The sequence below is a fragment of the Ambystoma mexicanum genome, chromosome 4p (assembly GCF_040938575.1).
Source record: "Ambystoma mexicanum isolate Mex_15411 chromosome 4p, UKY_AmexF1_1, whole genome shotgun sequence".
Taxonomy (NCBI): Eukaryota; Metazoa; Chordata; class Amphibia; order Caudata; family Ambystomatidae; genus Ambystoma; species Ambystoma mexicanum.
This window is the reverse complement of record NC_090927.1, coordinates 843,842,423-843,854,550: the sequence shown is the minus strand read 5'-3', so window position 1 is coordinate 843,854,550 and position 12,128 is coordinate 843,842,423. Positions and strand designations below refer to the sequence as shown.

The 12,128-nt window shown below is 47.0% G+C and overlaps 28 non-coding genes and 12 pseudogenes across 28 annotated transcripts; all 40 read left to right on the top strand.

Annotated features, from left to right (window-relative positions):
• Nucleotides 1-110: 110 nt before the first annotated feature.
• On the top strand, nt 111-229 carry LOC138454289 (5S ribosomal RNA). Its single transcript, XR_011260974.1, has one exon. It is a non-coding gene; the product is annotated as a 5S ribosomal RNA (ribosomal RNA).
• Nucleotides 230-335: 106 nt separating this feature from the next.
• LOC138462603 (5S ribosomal RNA) lies at nt 336-454 on the top strand. Its single transcript, XR_011265199.1, has one exon. It is a non-coding gene; the product is annotated as a 5S ribosomal RNA (ribosomal RNA).
• A 106-nt stretch (nt 455-560) lies between these two features.
• Nucleotides 561-669, top strand: LOC138458242 (5S ribosomal RNA; annotated as a pseudogene).
• A 463-nt stretch (nt 670-1,132) lies between these two features.
• Nucleotides 1,133-1,251, top strand: LOC138460951 (5S ribosomal RNA). The gene has a single exon (XR_011263603.1). It is a non-coding gene; the product is annotated as a 5S ribosomal RNA (ribosomal RNA).
• Nucleotides 1,252-1,357: 106 nt separating this feature from the next.
• On the top strand, nt 1,358-1,476 carry LOC138456443 (5S ribosomal RNA). Its single transcript, XR_011262098.1, has one exon. It is a non-coding gene; the product is annotated as a 5S ribosomal RNA (ribosomal RNA).
• A 106-nt stretch (nt 1,477-1,582) lies between these two features.
• Nucleotides 1,583-1,701, top strand: LOC138455111 (5S ribosomal RNA). Its single transcript, XR_011261754.1, has one exon. It is a non-coding gene; the product is annotated as a 5S ribosomal RNA (ribosomal RNA).
• Nucleotides 1,702-1,807: 106 nt separating this feature from the next.
• LOC138456890 (5S ribosomal RNA) lies at nt 1,808-1,916 on the top strand (annotated as a pseudogene).
• Nucleotides 1,917-2,379: 463 nt separating this feature from the next.
• LOC138454288 (5S ribosomal RNA) lies at nt 2,380-2,498 on the top strand. The gene has a single exon (XR_011260973.1). It is a non-coding gene; the product is annotated as a 5S ribosomal RNA (ribosomal RNA).
• Nucleotides 2,499-2,604: 106 nt separating this feature from the next.
• Nucleotides 2,605-2,723, top strand: LOC138462602 (5S ribosomal RNA). The gene has a single exon (XR_011265198.1). It is a non-coding gene; the product is annotated as a 5S ribosomal RNA (ribosomal RNA).
• Nucleotides 2,724-2,829: 106 nt separating this feature from the next.
• Nucleotides 2,830-2,938, top strand: LOC138458241 (5S ribosomal RNA; annotated as a pseudogene).
• A 463-nt stretch (nt 2,939-3,401) lies between these two features.
• LOC138460950 (5S ribosomal RNA) lies at nt 3,402-3,520 on the top strand. Its single transcript, XR_011263601.1, has one exon. It is a non-coding gene; the product is annotated as a 5S ribosomal RNA (ribosomal RNA).
• A 106-nt stretch (nt 3,521-3,626) lies between these two features.
• Nucleotides 3,627-3,745, top strand: LOC138456330 (5S ribosomal RNA). Its single transcript, XR_011262087.1, has one exon. It is a non-coding gene; the product is annotated as a 5S ribosomal RNA (ribosomal RNA).
• A 106-nt stretch (nt 3,746-3,851) lies between these two features.
• Nucleotides 3,852-3,970, top strand: LOC138455110 (5S ribosomal RNA). Its single transcript, XR_011261753.1, has one exon. It is a non-coding gene; the product is annotated as a 5S ribosomal RNA (ribosomal RNA).
• Nucleotides 3,971-4,076: 106 nt separating this feature from the next.
• LOC138456889 (5S ribosomal RNA) lies at nt 4,077-4,185 on the top strand (annotated as a pseudogene).
• A 453-nt stretch (nt 4,186-4,638) lies between these two features.
• LOC138454977 (5S ribosomal RNA) lies at nt 4,639-4,757 on the top strand. Its single transcript, XR_011261628.1, has one exon. It is a non-coding gene; the product is annotated as a 5S ribosomal RNA (ribosomal RNA).
• A 106-nt stretch (nt 4,758-4,863) lies between these two features.
• Nucleotides 4,864-4,982, top strand: LOC138464763 (5S ribosomal RNA). Its single transcript, XR_011267339.1, has one exon. It is a non-coding gene; the product is annotated as a 5S ribosomal RNA (ribosomal RNA).
• A 106-nt stretch (nt 4,983-5,088) lies between these two features.
• Nucleotides 5,089-5,207, top strand: LOC138454234 (5S ribosomal RNA). The gene has a single exon (XR_011260920.1). It is a non-coding gene; the product is annotated as a 5S ribosomal RNA (ribosomal RNA).
• A 106-nt stretch (nt 5,208-5,313) lies between these two features.
• LOC138455980 (5S ribosomal RNA) lies at nt 5,314-5,427 on the top strand (annotated as a pseudogene).
• Nucleotides 5,428-5,534: 107 nt separating this feature from the next.
• LOC138456888 (5S ribosomal RNA) lies at nt 5,535-5,643 on the top strand (annotated as a pseudogene).
• Nucleotides 5,644-6,106: 463 nt separating this feature from the next.
• LOC138464623 (5S ribosomal RNA) lies at nt 6,107-6,225 on the top strand. The gene has a single exon (XR_011267201.1). It is a non-coding gene; the product is annotated as a 5S ribosomal RNA (ribosomal RNA).
• A 106-nt stretch (nt 6,226-6,331) lies between these two features.
• LOC138461685 (5S ribosomal RNA) lies at nt 6,332-6,450 on the top strand. Its single transcript, XR_011264292.1, has one exon. It is a non-coding gene; the product is annotated as a 5S ribosomal RNA (ribosomal RNA).
• Nucleotides 6,451-6,556: 106 nt separating this feature from the next.
• LOC138458121 (5S ribosomal RNA) lies at nt 6,557-6,665 on the top strand (annotated as a pseudogene).
• A 106-nt stretch (nt 6,666-6,771) lies between these two features.
• On the top strand, nt 6,772-6,880 carry LOC138456887 (5S ribosomal RNA; annotated as a pseudogene).
• A 446-nt stretch (nt 6,881-7,326) lies between these two features.
• On the top strand, nt 7,327-7,445 carry LOC138460948 (5S ribosomal RNA). The gene has a single exon (XR_011263599.1). It is a non-coding gene; the product is annotated as a 5S ribosomal RNA (ribosomal RNA).
• A 106-nt stretch (nt 7,446-7,551) lies between these two features.
• On the top strand, nt 7,552-7,670 carry LOC138456217 (5S ribosomal RNA). Its single transcript, XR_011262075.1, has one exon. It is a non-coding gene; the product is annotated as a 5S ribosomal RNA (ribosomal RNA).
• A 106-nt stretch (nt 7,671-7,776) lies between these two features.
• On the top strand, nt 7,777-7,895 carry LOC138455109 (5S ribosomal RNA). Its single transcript, XR_011261752.1, has one exon. It is a non-coding gene; the product is annotated as a 5S ribosomal RNA (ribosomal RNA).
• Nucleotides 7,896-8,001: 106 nt separating this feature from the next.
• On the top strand, nt 8,002-8,110 carry LOC138456886 (5S ribosomal RNA; annotated as a pseudogene).
• A 453-nt stretch (nt 8,111-8,563) lies between these two features.
• Nucleotides 8,564-8,682, top strand: LOC138454824 (5S ribosomal RNA). Its single transcript, XR_011261482.1, has one exon. It is a non-coding gene; the product is annotated as a 5S ribosomal RNA (ribosomal RNA).
• Nucleotides 8,683-8,788: 106 nt separating this feature from the next.
• Nucleotides 8,789-8,907, top strand: LOC138462526 (5S ribosomal RNA). Its single transcript, XR_011265122.1, has one exon. It is a non-coding gene; the product is annotated as a 5S ribosomal RNA (ribosomal RNA).
• A 106-nt stretch (nt 8,908-9,013) lies between these two features.
• On the top strand, nt 9,014-9,132 carry LOC138454223 (5S ribosomal RNA). Its single transcript, XR_011260909.1, has one exon. It is a non-coding gene; the product is annotated as a 5S ribosomal RNA (ribosomal RNA).
• Nucleotides 9,133-9,238: 106 nt separating this feature from the next.
• On the top strand, nt 9,239-9,357 carry LOC138462998 (5S ribosomal RNA). The gene has a single exon (XR_011265585.1). It is a non-coding gene; the product is annotated as a 5S ribosomal RNA (ribosomal RNA).
• Nucleotides 9,358-9,464: 107 nt separating this feature from the next.
• Nucleotides 9,465-9,573, top strand: LOC138456885 (5S ribosomal RNA; annotated as a pseudogene).
• Nucleotides 9,574-10,036: 463 nt separating this feature from the next.
• LOC138461356 (5S ribosomal RNA) lies at nt 10,037-10,155 on the top strand. The gene has a single exon (XR_011263974.1). It is a non-coding gene; the product is annotated as a 5S ribosomal RNA (ribosomal RNA).
• A 106-nt stretch (nt 10,156-10,261) lies between these two features.
• Nucleotides 10,262-10,380, top strand: LOC138454211 (5S ribosomal RNA). Its single transcript, XR_011260898.1, has one exon. It is a non-coding gene; the product is annotated as a 5S ribosomal RNA (ribosomal RNA).
• Nucleotides 10,381-10,486: 106 nt separating this feature from the next.
• LOC138462056 (5S ribosomal RNA) lies at nt 10,487-10,605 on the top strand. Its single transcript, XR_011264659.1, has one exon. It is a non-coding gene; the product is annotated as a 5S ribosomal RNA (ribosomal RNA).
• Nucleotides 10,606-10,711: 106 nt separating this feature from the next.
• LOC138462445 (5S ribosomal RNA) lies at nt 10,712-10,830 on the top strand. The gene has a single exon (XR_011265041.1). It is a non-coding gene; the product is annotated as a 5S ribosomal RNA (ribosomal RNA).
• A 106-nt stretch (nt 10,831-10,936) lies between these two features.
• On the top strand, nt 10,937-11,045 carry LOC138457924 (5S ribosomal RNA; annotated as a pseudogene).
• Nucleotides 11,046-11,151: 106 nt separating this feature from the next.
• On the top strand, nt 11,152-11,260 carry LOC138458682 (5S ribosomal RNA; annotated as a pseudogene).
• A 463-nt stretch (nt 11,261-11,723) lies between these two features.
• LOC138463601 (5S ribosomal RNA) lies at nt 11,724-11,842 on the top strand. The gene has a single exon (XR_011266187.1). It is a non-coding gene; the product is annotated as a 5S ribosomal RNA (ribosomal RNA).
• Nucleotides 11,843-11,948: 106 nt separating this feature from the next.
• Nucleotides 11,949-12,067, top strand: LOC138454200 (5S ribosomal RNA). The gene has a single exon (XR_011260887.1). It is a non-coding gene; the product is annotated as a 5S ribosomal RNA (ribosomal RNA).
• Nucleotides 12,068-12,128: the final 61 nt, after the last annotated feature.

Here is a 12,128-nt window from a genome sequence, read left to right as displayed (position 1 = left end):
GCCTGATCGAGCCTGATCGAGCGATGAGCGTGGTATCATGTTGCAAGTGGCTGCATGGCTTAGCTTACTAAATGCAAATGCATAAGAGTAATATTCTTAGCATTCCTAGAGACTACGGCCACACCACACTGAATGCACCCGATCTCGTCTGATCTTGGAAGTTAAGCAGTGTCAGGCCTAGTTAGTACCTGGATGGGAGACCGCCTGGGAATACCAGGTGCTGTAGGCTTTTTTGTGCTCCAAGTTCAGGAAGTGAGCCCTTTCTCAATTGCCTTTTAAAACTGCACGGTCTAGCCGACTAGATGCTTAAAAGTACAAAACTCACTAGGCCCAGAGCCTACGGCCACACCACACTGAATGCGCCTGATCTTGTCTGATCTCAGAAGCTAAGCAGTGTTGGGCCTAGTTAGTACCTGGATGGGAGACCACCTGGGAATACCAGGTGCTGTAGGCTTTTTTGTGCTCCAAGTTCAGGAAGTGAGCCATTTCACAATTGCCTTTCAAAACTGCAAGGTCTAGCCGACTAGATGCTTAAAAGTACAAAACTCACTAGGCCCAGAGCCTACGGCCACACCACACTGAATGCGCCCGATCTCGGAAGCTAAGCTGGGTGGGGCCTAGTTAGTACCTGGATGGGAGACTGCCTGGGAATACCAGGTGCTGTAGGCTTTTTTGTGCTCCATGATTAGTAATTGCGCAACTTCTCAATTATTTTTCAAATTTGGTATGTTTCCAAAATAATTGTATCCCGTTTTATAGCGGAAATGTTGGACAACATCATGAGGGCTGGAGCTACCTTTTTACATAGAATTAGCATACAGGTAGTGTGTTCATGGGTAATAAATCGACTTTCACATGTAATGCAGTACAGAGAATATTGAGTCCTTCAAGAGGCATGAAAGAAAACCATTATTGTGTTGATTGTTCTCTCCACCTCCCTGCAACAGACACAGGATGGATGAATTAAAGTTATCCTACCAGACATAGGAGTCCTGAATGGGCCCACCAGTCTTATATATCTCGCCTGATCGAGCCTGATCGAGCGATGAGCGTGGTATCATGTTGCAAGTGGCTGCATGGCTTAGCTTACTAAATGCAAATGCATAAGAGTAATATTCTTAGCATTCCTAGAGCCTACGGCCACACCACACTGAATGCACCTGATCTCGTCTGATCTCAGAAGTTAAGCAGTGTTAGGCCTAGTTAGTACCTGGATGGGAGACCGCCTGGGAATACCAGGTGCTGTAGGCTTTTTTGTGCTCCAAGTTCAGGAAGTGAGCCCTTTCTCAATTGCCTTTCAAAACTGCAAGGTCTAGCCGACTAGATGCTTAAAAGTACAAAACTCACTAGGCCCAGAGCCTACGGCCACACCACACTGAATGCGCCTGATCTCGTCTGATCTCAGAAGCTAAGCAGTGTTGGGCCTAGTTAGTACCTGGATGGGAGACCGCCTGGGAATACCAGGTGCTGTAGGCTTTTTTGTACTCCAAGTTCAGGAAGTGAGCCATTTCTCAATTGCCTTTCAAAACTGCAAGGTCTAGCCGACTAGATGCTTAAAAGTACAAAACTCACAAGGCCCAGAGCCTACGGCCACACCACACTGAATGCGCACGATCTCGTCTGATCTCAGAAGCTAAGCAGTGTCGGGCCTCGTTAGTACCTGGATGGGAGACCGCCTGGGAATACCAGGTGCTGTAGGCTTTTTTGTGCTCCAAGTTCAGGAAGTGAGCCATTTCACAATTGCCTTTCAAAACTGCAAGGTCTAGCCGACTAGATGCTTAAAAGTACAAAACTCACTAGGCCCAGAGCCTACGGCCACACCACACTGAATGCGCCCGATCTCGGAAGCTAAGCAGGGTCGGGCCTAGTTAGTACCTGGATGGGAGACTGCCTGGGAATACCAGGTGCTGTAGGCTTTTTTGTGCTCCATGATTAGTAATTGCGCAACTTCTCAATTATTTTTCAAATTTGGTATGTTTCCAAAATAATTGTATACCGTTTTATAGCGGAAATGTTGGACAACATCATGAGGGCTGGAGCTACCTTTTTACATAGAATTAGCATACAGGTAGTGTGTTCATGGGTAATAAATCGACTTTCACATGTAATGCAGTACAGAGAATATTGAGTCCTTCAAGAGGCATGAAAGAAAACCATTATTGTGTTGATTGTTCTCTCCACCTCCCTGCAACAGACATAGGATGGATGAATTAAAGTTATCCTACCAGACATAGGAGTCCTGAATGGGCCCACCAGTCTTATATATCTCGCCTGATCGAGCCTGATCGAGCGATGAGCGTGGTATCATGTTGCAAGTGGCTGCATGGCTTAGCTTACTAAATGCAAATGCATAAGAGTAATATTCTTAGCATTCCTAGAGACTACGGCCACACCACACTGAATGCACCCGATCTCGTCTGATCTTGGAAGTTAAGCAGTGTCAGGCCTAGTTAGTACCTGGATGGGAGACCGCCTGGGAATACCAGGTGCTGTAGGCTTTTTTGTGCTCCAAGTTCAGGAAGTGAGCCCTTTCTCAATTGCCTTTTAAAACTGCACGGTCTAGCCGACTAGATGCTTAAAAGTACAAAACTCACTAGGCCCAGAGCCTACGGCCACACCACACTGAATGCGCCTGATCTTGTCTGATCTCAGAAGCTAAGCAGTGTTGGGCCTAGTTAGTACCTGGATGGGAGACCACCTGGGAATACCAGGTGCTGTAGGCTTTTTTGTGCTCCAAGTTCAGGAAGTGAGCCATTTCACAATTGCCTTTCAAAACTGCAAGGTCTAGCCGACTAGATGCTTAAAAGTACAAAACTCACTAGGCCCAGAGCCTACGGCCACACCACACTGAATGCGCCCGATCTCGGAAGCTAAGCTGGGTGGGGCCTAGTTAGTACCTGGATGGGAGACTGCCTGGGAATACCAGGTGCTGTAGGCTTTTTTGTGCTCCATGATTAGTAATTGCGCAACTTCTCAATTATTTTTCAAATTTGGTATGTTTCCAAAATAATTGTATCCCGTTTTATAGCGGAAATGTTGGACAACATCATGAGGGCTGGAGCTACCTTTTTACATAGAATTAGCATACAGGTAGTGTGTTCATGGGTAATAAATCGACTTTCACATGTAATGCAGTACAGAGAATATTGAGTCCTTCAAGAGGCATGAAAGAAAACCATTATTGTGTTGATTGTTCTCTCCACCTCCCTGCAACAGACACAGGATGGATGAATTAAAGTTATCCTACCAGACATAGGAGTCCTGAATGGGCCCACCAGTCTTATATATCTCGCCTGATCGAGCCTGATCGAGCGATGAGCGTGGTATCATGTTGCAAGTGGCTGCATGGCTTAGCTTACTAAATGCAAATGCATAAGAGTAATATTCTTAGCATTCCTAGAGCCTACGGCCACACCACACTGAATGCACCTGATCTCGTCTGATCTCAGAAGTTAAGCAGTGTTAGGCCTAGTTAGTACCTGGATGGGAGACCGCCTGGGAATACCAGGTGCTGTAGGCTTTTTTGTGCTCCAAGTTCAGGAAGTGAGCCCTTTCTCAATTGCCTTTCAAAACTGCAAGGTCTAGCCGACTAGATGCTTAAAAGTACAAAACTCACTAGGCCCAGAGCCTACGGCCACACCACACTGAATGCGCCTGATCTCGTCTGATCTCAGAAGCTAAGCAGTGTTGGGCCTAGTTAGTACCTGGATGGGAGACCGCCTGGGAATACCAGGTGCTGTAGGCTTTTTTGTACTCCAAGTTCAGGAAGTGAGCCATTTCTCAATTGCCTTTCAAAACTGCAAGGTCTAGCCGACTAGATGCTTAAAAGTACAAAACTCACAAGGCCCAGAGCCTACGGCCACACCACACTGAATGCGCACGATCTCGTCTGATCTCAGAAGCTAAGCAGTGTCGGGCCTCGTTAGTACCTGGATGGGAGACCGCCTGGGAATACCAGGTGCTGTAGGCTTTTTTGTGCTCCAAGTTCAGGAAGTGAGCCATTTCACAATTGCCTTTCAAAACTGCAAGGTCTAGCCGACTAGATGCTTAAAAGTACAAAACTCACTAGGCCCAGAGCCTACGGCCACACCACACTGAATGCGCCCGATCTCGGAAGCTAAGCAGGGTCGGGCCTAGTTAGTACCTGGATGGGAGACTGCCTGGGAATACCAGGTGCTGTAGGCTTTTTTGTGCTCCATGATTAGTAATTGCGCAACTTCTCAATTATTTTTCAAATTTGGTATGTTTCCAAAATAATTGTATCCCGTTTTATAGCGGAAATGTTGGACAACATCATGAGGGCTGGAGCTACCTTTTTACATAGAATTAGCATACAGGTAGTGTGTTCAGGGGTAATAAATCGACTTTCACATGTAATGCAGTACAGAGAATATTGAGTCCTTCAAGAGGCATGAAAGAAAACCATTATTGTGTTGATTGTTCTCTCCACCTCCCTGCAACAGACACAGGATGGATGAATTAAAGTTATCCTACCAGACATAGGAGTCCTGAATGGGCCCACCAGTCTTATATATCTCGCCTGATCGAGCGATGAGCGTGGTATCATGTTGCAAGTGGCTGCATGGCTTAGCTTACTAAATGCAAATGCATAAGAGTAATATTCTTAGCATTCCTAGAGCCTACGGCCACACCACACTGAATGCACCCGATCTCGTCTGGTCTCGGAAGTGAAGCAGTGTCAGGCCTAGTTAGTACCTGGATGGGAGACCGCCTGGGAATACCAGGTGCTGTAGGGTTTTTTGTGCTCCAAGTTCAGGAAGTGAGCCCTTTCTCAATTGCCTTTTAAAACTGCAAGGTCTAGCCGACTAGATGCTTAAAAGTACAAAACTTCCTAGGCCCAGAGCCTACGGCCACACCACACTGAATGGGCCTGATCTCGTCTGATCTCAGAAGCTAAGCAGTGTCGGGCCTAGTTAGTACCTGGATGGGAGACCGCCTGGGAATACCAGGTGCTGTAGGCTTTTTTGTACTCCAAGTTCAGGAAGTGAGCCATTTCTCAATTGCCTTTCAAAACTGCAAGGTCTAGCCGACTAGATGCTTAAAAGTACAAAACTCACAAGGCCCAGAGCCTACGGCCACACCACACTGAATGCGCCTGATCTCGTCTGATCTCAGAAGCTAAGCAGTGTCGGGCCTAGTTAGTACCTGGATGGGAGACCGCCTGGGAATACCAGGTGCTGTAGGCTTTTTTGTACTCCAAGTTCAGGAAGTGAGCCATTTCTCAATTGCCTTTCAAAACTGCAAGGTCTAGCCGACTAGATGCTTAAAAGTACAAAACTCACAAGGCCCAGAGCCTACGGCCACACCACACTGATTGCGCCCGGTCTGATCTCGGAAGCTAAGCAGTGTCGGGCCTCGTTAGTACCTGGATGGGAGACCGCCTGGGAATACCAGGTGCTGTAGGCTTTTTTTGTGCTCCAAGTTCAGGAAGTGAGCCATTTCACAATTGCCTTTCAAAACTGCAAGGTCTAGCCGACTAGATGCTTAAAAGTACAAAACTCACTAGGCCCAGCGCCTACGGCCACACCACACTGAATGCGCCCGATCTCGGAAGCTAAGCAGGGTCGGGCCTAGTTAGTACCTGGATGGGAGACTGCCTGGGAATACCAGGTGCTGTAGGCTTTTTTGTGCTCCATGATTAGTAATTGCGCAACTTCTCAATTATTTTTCAAATTTGGTATGTTTCCAAAATAATTGTATCCCGTTTTATAGCGGAAATGTTGGACAACATCATGAGGGCTGGAGCTACCTTTTTACATAGAATTAGCATACAGGTAGTGTGTTCATGGGTAATAAATCGACTTTCACATGTAATGCAGTACAGAGAATATTGAGTCCTTCAAGAGGCATGAAAGAAACCCATTATTGTGTTGATTGTTCTCTCCACCTCCCTGCAACAGACACAGGATGGATGAATTAAAGTTATCCTACCAGACATAGGAGTCCTGAATGGGCCCACCAGTCTTATATATCTCGCCTGATCGAGCCTGATCGAGCGATGAGCGTGGTATCATGTTGCAAGTGGCTGCATGGCTTAGCTTACTAAATGCAAATGCATAAGAGTAATATTCTTAGCATTCTTAGAGCCTACGGCCACACCACACTGAATGCACCCGATCTTGTCTGATCTCGGAAGTTAAGCAGTGTCAGGCCTAGTTAGTACCTGGATGGGAGACCGCCTGGGAATACCAGGTGCTGTAGGCTTTTTTGTGCTCCAAGTTCAGGAAGTGAGCCCTTTCTCAATTGCCTTTTAAAACTGCAAGGTCTAGCCGACTAGATGCTTAAAAGTACAAAACTCACTAGGACCAGAGCCTACGGCCACACCACACTGAATGCGCCTGATCTCGTCTGATCTCAGAAGCTAAGCAGTGTCGGGCCTAGTTAGTACCTGGATGGGAGACCACCTGGGAATATCAGGTGCTGTAGGCTTTTTTGTGCTCCAAGTTCAGGAAGTGAGCCATTTCACAATTGCCTTTCAAAACTGCAAGGTCTAGCCGACTAGATGCTTAAAAGTACAAAACTCACAAGGCCCAGAGCCTACGGCCACACCACACTGAATGCGTCTGATCTCGGAAGCTAAGCAGTGTCGGGCCTCGTTAGTACCTGGATGGGAGACCGCGTGGGAATACCAGGTGCTGTAGGCTTTTTTGTGCTCCAAGTTCAGGAAGTGAGCCATTTCACAATTGCCTTTCAAAACTGCAAGGTCTAGCCGACTAGATGCTTAAAAGTACAAAACTCACTAGGCCCAGAGCCTACGGCCACACCACACTGAATGCGCCCGATCTCGGAAGCTAAGCAGGGTCGGGCCTAGTTAGTACCTGGATGGGAGACTGCCTGGGAATACCAGGTGCTGTAGGCTTTTTTGTGCTCCATGATTAGTAATTGCGCAACTTCTCAATTATTTTTCAAATTTGGTATGTTTCCAAAATAATTGTATCCCGTTTTATAGCGGAAATGTTGGACAACATCATGAGGGCTGGAGCTACCTTTTTACATAGAATTAGCATACAGGTAGTGTGTTCATGGGTAATAAATCGACTTTCACATGTAATGCAGTACAGAGAATATTGAGTCCTTCAAGAGGCATGAAAGAAAACCATTATTGTGTTGATTGTTCTCTCCACCTCCCTGCAACAGACACAGGATGGATGAATTAAAGTTATCCTACCAGACATAGGAGTCCTGAATGGGCCCACCAGTCTTATATATCTCGCCTGATCGAGCGTGGTATCATGTTGCAAGTGGCTGCATGGCTTAGCTTACTAAATGCAAATGCATAAGAGTAATATTCTTAGCATTCCTAGAGCCTACGGCCACACCACACTGAATGCACCTGATCTCGTCTGATCTCAGAAGTTAAGCAGTGTTAGGCCTAGTTAGTACCTGGATGGGAGACCGCCTGGGAATACCAGGTGCTGTAGGCTTTTTTGTGCTCCAAGTTCAGGAAGTGAGCCCTTTCTCAATTGCCTTTCAAAACTGCAAGGTCTAGCCGACTAGATGCTTAAAAGTACAAAACTCACTAGGCCCAGAGCCTACGGCCACACCACACTGAATGCGCCTGATCTCGTCTGATCTCAGAAGCTAAGCAGTGTTGGGCCTAGTTAGTACCTGGATGGGAGACCGCCTGGGAATACCAGGTGCTGTAGGCTTTTTTGTACTCCAAGTTCAGGAAGTGAGCCATTTCTCAATTGCCTTTCAAAACTGCAAGGTCTAGCCGACTAGATGCTTAAAAGTACAAAACTCACAAGGCCCAGAGCCTACGGCCACACCACACTGAATGCGCACGATCTCGTCTGATCTCAGAAGCTAAGCAGTGTCGGGCCTCGTTAGTACCTGGATGGGAGACCGCCTGGGAATACCAGGTGCTGTAGGCTTTTTTGTGCTCCAAGTTCAGGAAGTGAGCCATTTCACAATTGCCTTTCAAAACTGCAAGGTCTAGCCGACTAGATGCTTAAAAGTACAAAACTCACTAGGCCCAGAGCCTACGGCCACACCACACTGAATGCGCCCGATCTCGGAAGCTAAGCAGGGTCGGGCCTAGTTAGTACCTGGATGGGAGACTGCCTGGGAATACCAGGTGCTGTAGGCTTTTTTGTGCTCCATGATTAGTAATTGCGCAACTTCTCAATTATTTTTCAAATTTGGTATGTTTCCAAAATAATTGTATCCCGTTTTATAGCGGAAATGTTGGACAACATCATGAGGGCTGGAGCTACCTTTTTACATAGAATTAGCATACAGGTAGTGTGTTCATGGGTAATAAATCGACTTTCACATGTAATGCAGTACAGAGAATATTGAGTCCTTCAAGAGGCATGAAAGAAACCCATTATTGTGTTGATTGTTCTCTCCACCTCCCTGCAACAGACACAGGATGGATGAATTAAAGTTATCCTACCAGACATAGGAGTCCTGAATGGGCCCACCAGTCTTATATATCTCGCCTGATCGAGCGATGAGCGTGGTATCATGTTGCAAGTGGCTGCATGGCTTAGCTTACTAAATGCAAATGCATAAGAGTAATATTCTTAGCATTCCTAGAGCCTACGGCCACACCACACTGAATGCACCCGATCTCGTCTGGTCTCGGAAGTGAAGCAGTGTCAGGCCTAGTTAGTACCTGGATGGGAGACTGCCTGGGAATACCAGGTGCTGTAGGCTTGTTTGTGCTCCAAGTTCAGGAAGTGAGCCCTTTCTCAATTGCCTTTTAAAACTGCAAGGTCTAGCCGACTAGATGCTTAAAAGTACAAAACTTCCTAGGCCCAGAGCCTACGGCCACACCACACTGAATGCGCCTGATCTCGTCTGATCTCAGAAGCTAAGCAGTGTTGGGCCTAGTTAGTACCTGGATGGGAGACCGCCTGGGAATACCAGGTGCTGTAGGATTTTTTGTACTCCAAGTTCAGGAAGTGAGCCATTTCTCAATTGCCTTTCAAAACTGCAAGGTCTAGCCGACTAGATGCTTAAAAGTACAAAACTCACAAGGCCCAGAGCCTACGGCCACACCACACTGAATGCGCCTGATCTCGTCTGATCTCAGAAGCTAAGCAGTGTCGGGCCTAGTTAGTACCTGGATGGGAGACCGCCTGGGAATACCAGGTGCTGTAGGCTTTTTTGTACTCCAAGTTCAGGAAGTGAGCCATTTCTCAATTGCCTTTCAAAACTGCAAGGTCTAGCCGACTAGATGCTTAAAAGTACAAAACTCACAAGGCCCAGAGCCTACGGCCACACCACACTGATTGCGCCCGATCTCGTCTGATCTCGGAAGCTAAGCAGTGTCGGGCCTCGTTAGTACCTGGATGGGAGACCGCCTGGGAATACCAGGTGCTGTAGGCTTTTTTTGTGCTCCAAGTTCAGGAAGTGAGCCATTTCACAATTGCCTTTCAAAACTGCAAGGTCTAGCCGACTAGATGCTTAAAAGTACAAAACTCACTAGGCCCAGCGCCTACGGCCACACCACACTGAATGCGCCCGATCTCGGAAGCTAAGCAGGGTCGGGCCTAGTTAGTACCTGGATGGGAGACTGCCTGGGAATACCAGGTGCTGTAGGCTTTTTTGTGCTCCATGATTAGTAATTGCGCAACTTCTCAATTATTTTTCAAATTTGGTATGTTTCCAAAATAATTGTATCCCGTTTTATAGCGGAAATGTTGGACAACATCATGAGGGCTGGAGCTACCTTTTTACATAGAATTAGCATACAGGTAGTGTGTTCATGGGTAATAAATCGACTTTCACATGTAATGCAGTACAGAGAATATTGAGTCCTTCAAGAGGCATGAAAGAAACCCATTATTGTGTTGATTGTTCTCTCCACCTCCCTGCAACAGACACAGGATGGATGAATTAAAGTTATCCTACCAGACATAGGAGTCCTGAATGGGCCCACCAGTCTTATATATCTCGCCTGATCGAGCCTGATCGAGCGATGAGCGTGGTATCATGTTGCAAGTGGCTGCATGGCTTAGCTTACTAAATGCAAATGCATAAGAGTAATATTCTTAGCATTCCTAGAGCCTACGGCCACACCACACTGAATGCACCCGATCTCGTCTGATCTCGGAAGTTAAGCAGTGTCAGGCCTAGTTAGTACCTGGATGGGAGACCGCCTGGGAATACCAGGTGCTGTAGGCTTTTTTGTGCTCCAAGTTCAGGAAGTGAGCCCTTTCTCAATTGCCTTTTAAAACTGCAAGGTCTAGCCGACTAGATGCTTAAAAGTACAAAACTCACTAGGCCCAGAGCCTACGGCCACACCACACTGAATGCGCCTGATCTCGTCTGATCTCAGAAGCTAAGCAGTGTCGGGCCTAGTTAGTACCTGGATGGGAGACCGCCTGGGAATACCAGGTGCTGTAGGCTTTTTTGTACTCCAAGTTCAGGAAGTGAGCCATTTCTCAATTGCCTTTCAAAACTGCAAGGTCTAGCCGACTAGATGCTTAAAAGTACAAAACTCACAAGGCCCAGAGCCTACGGCCACACCACACTGAATGCGCCCGATCTCGTCTGATCTCGGAAGCTAAGCAGTGTCGGGCCTCGTTAGTACCTGGATGGGAGACCGCCTGGGAATACCAGGTGCTGTAGGCTTTTTTGTGCTCCAAGTTCAGGAAGTGAGCCATTTCTCAATTGCCTTTGAAAACTGCAAGGTCTAGCTGACTAGATGCTTAAAAGTACAAAACTCACTAGGCCCAGAGCCTACGGCCACACCACACTGATTGCGCCCGATCTCGTCTGATCTCGGAAGCTAAGCAGTGTCGGGCCTAGTTAGTACCTGGATGGGAGACCACCTGGGAATATCAGGTGCTGTAGGCTTTTTTGTGCTCCAAGTTCAGGAAGTGAGCCATTTCACAATTGCCTTTCAAAACTGCAAGGTCTAGCCGACTAGATGCTTAAAAGTACAAAACTCACAAGGCCCAGAGCCTACGGCCACACCACACTGAATGCGTCTGATCTCGGAAGCTAAGCAGTGTCGGGCCTCGTTAGTACCTGGATGGGAGACCGCCTGGGAATACCAGGTGCTGTAGGCTTTTTTGTGCTCCAAGTTCAGGAAGTGAGCCATTTCACAATTGCCTTTCAAAACTGCAAGGTCTAGCCGACTAGATGCTTAAAAGTACAAAACTCACTAGGCCCAGAGCCTACGGCCACACCACACTGAATGCGCCCGATCTCGGAAGCTAAGCAGAGTCGGGCATAGTTAGTACCTGGATGGGAGACTGCCTGGGAATACCAGGTGCTGTAGGCTTTTTTGTGCTCCATGATTAGTAATTGCGCAACTTCTCAATTATTTTTCAAATTTGGTATGTTTCCAAAATAATTGTATACCGTTTTATAGCGGAAATGTTGGACAACATCATGAGGGCTGGAGCTACCTTTTTACATAGAATTAGCATACAGGTAGTGTGTTCATGGGTAATAAATCGACTTTCACATGTAATGCAGTACAGAGAATATTGAGTCCTTCAAGAGGCATGAAAGAAAACCATTATTGTGTTGATTGTTCTCTCCACCTCCCTGCAACAGACACAGGATGGATGAATTAAAGTTATCCTACCAGACATAGGAGTCCTGAATGGGCCCACCAGTCTTATATATCTCGCCTGATCGAGCCTGATCGAGCGATGAGCGTGGTATCATGTTGCAAGTGGCTGCATGGCTTAGCTTACTAAATGCAAATGCATAAGAGTAATATTCTTAGCATTCCTAGAGCCTACGGCCACACCACACTGAATGCACCCGATCTCGTCTGATCTTGGAAGTTAAGCAGTGTCAGGCCTAGTTAGTACCTGGATGGGAGACCGCCTGGGAATACCAGGTGCTGTAGGCTTTTTTGTGCTCCAAGTTCAGGAAGTGAGCCCTTTCTCAATTGCCTTTTAAAACTGCAAGGTCTAGCCGACTAGATGCTTAAAAGTACAAAACTCACTAGGCCCAGAGCCTACGGCCACACCACACTGAATGCGCCTGATCTCGTCTGATCTCAGAAGCTAAGCAGTGTCGGGCCTAGTTAGTACCTGGATGGGAGACCGCCTGGGAATACCAGGTGCTGTAGGCTTTTTTGTACTCCAAGTTCAGGAAGTGAGCCATTTCTCAATTGCCTTTCAAAACTGCAAGGT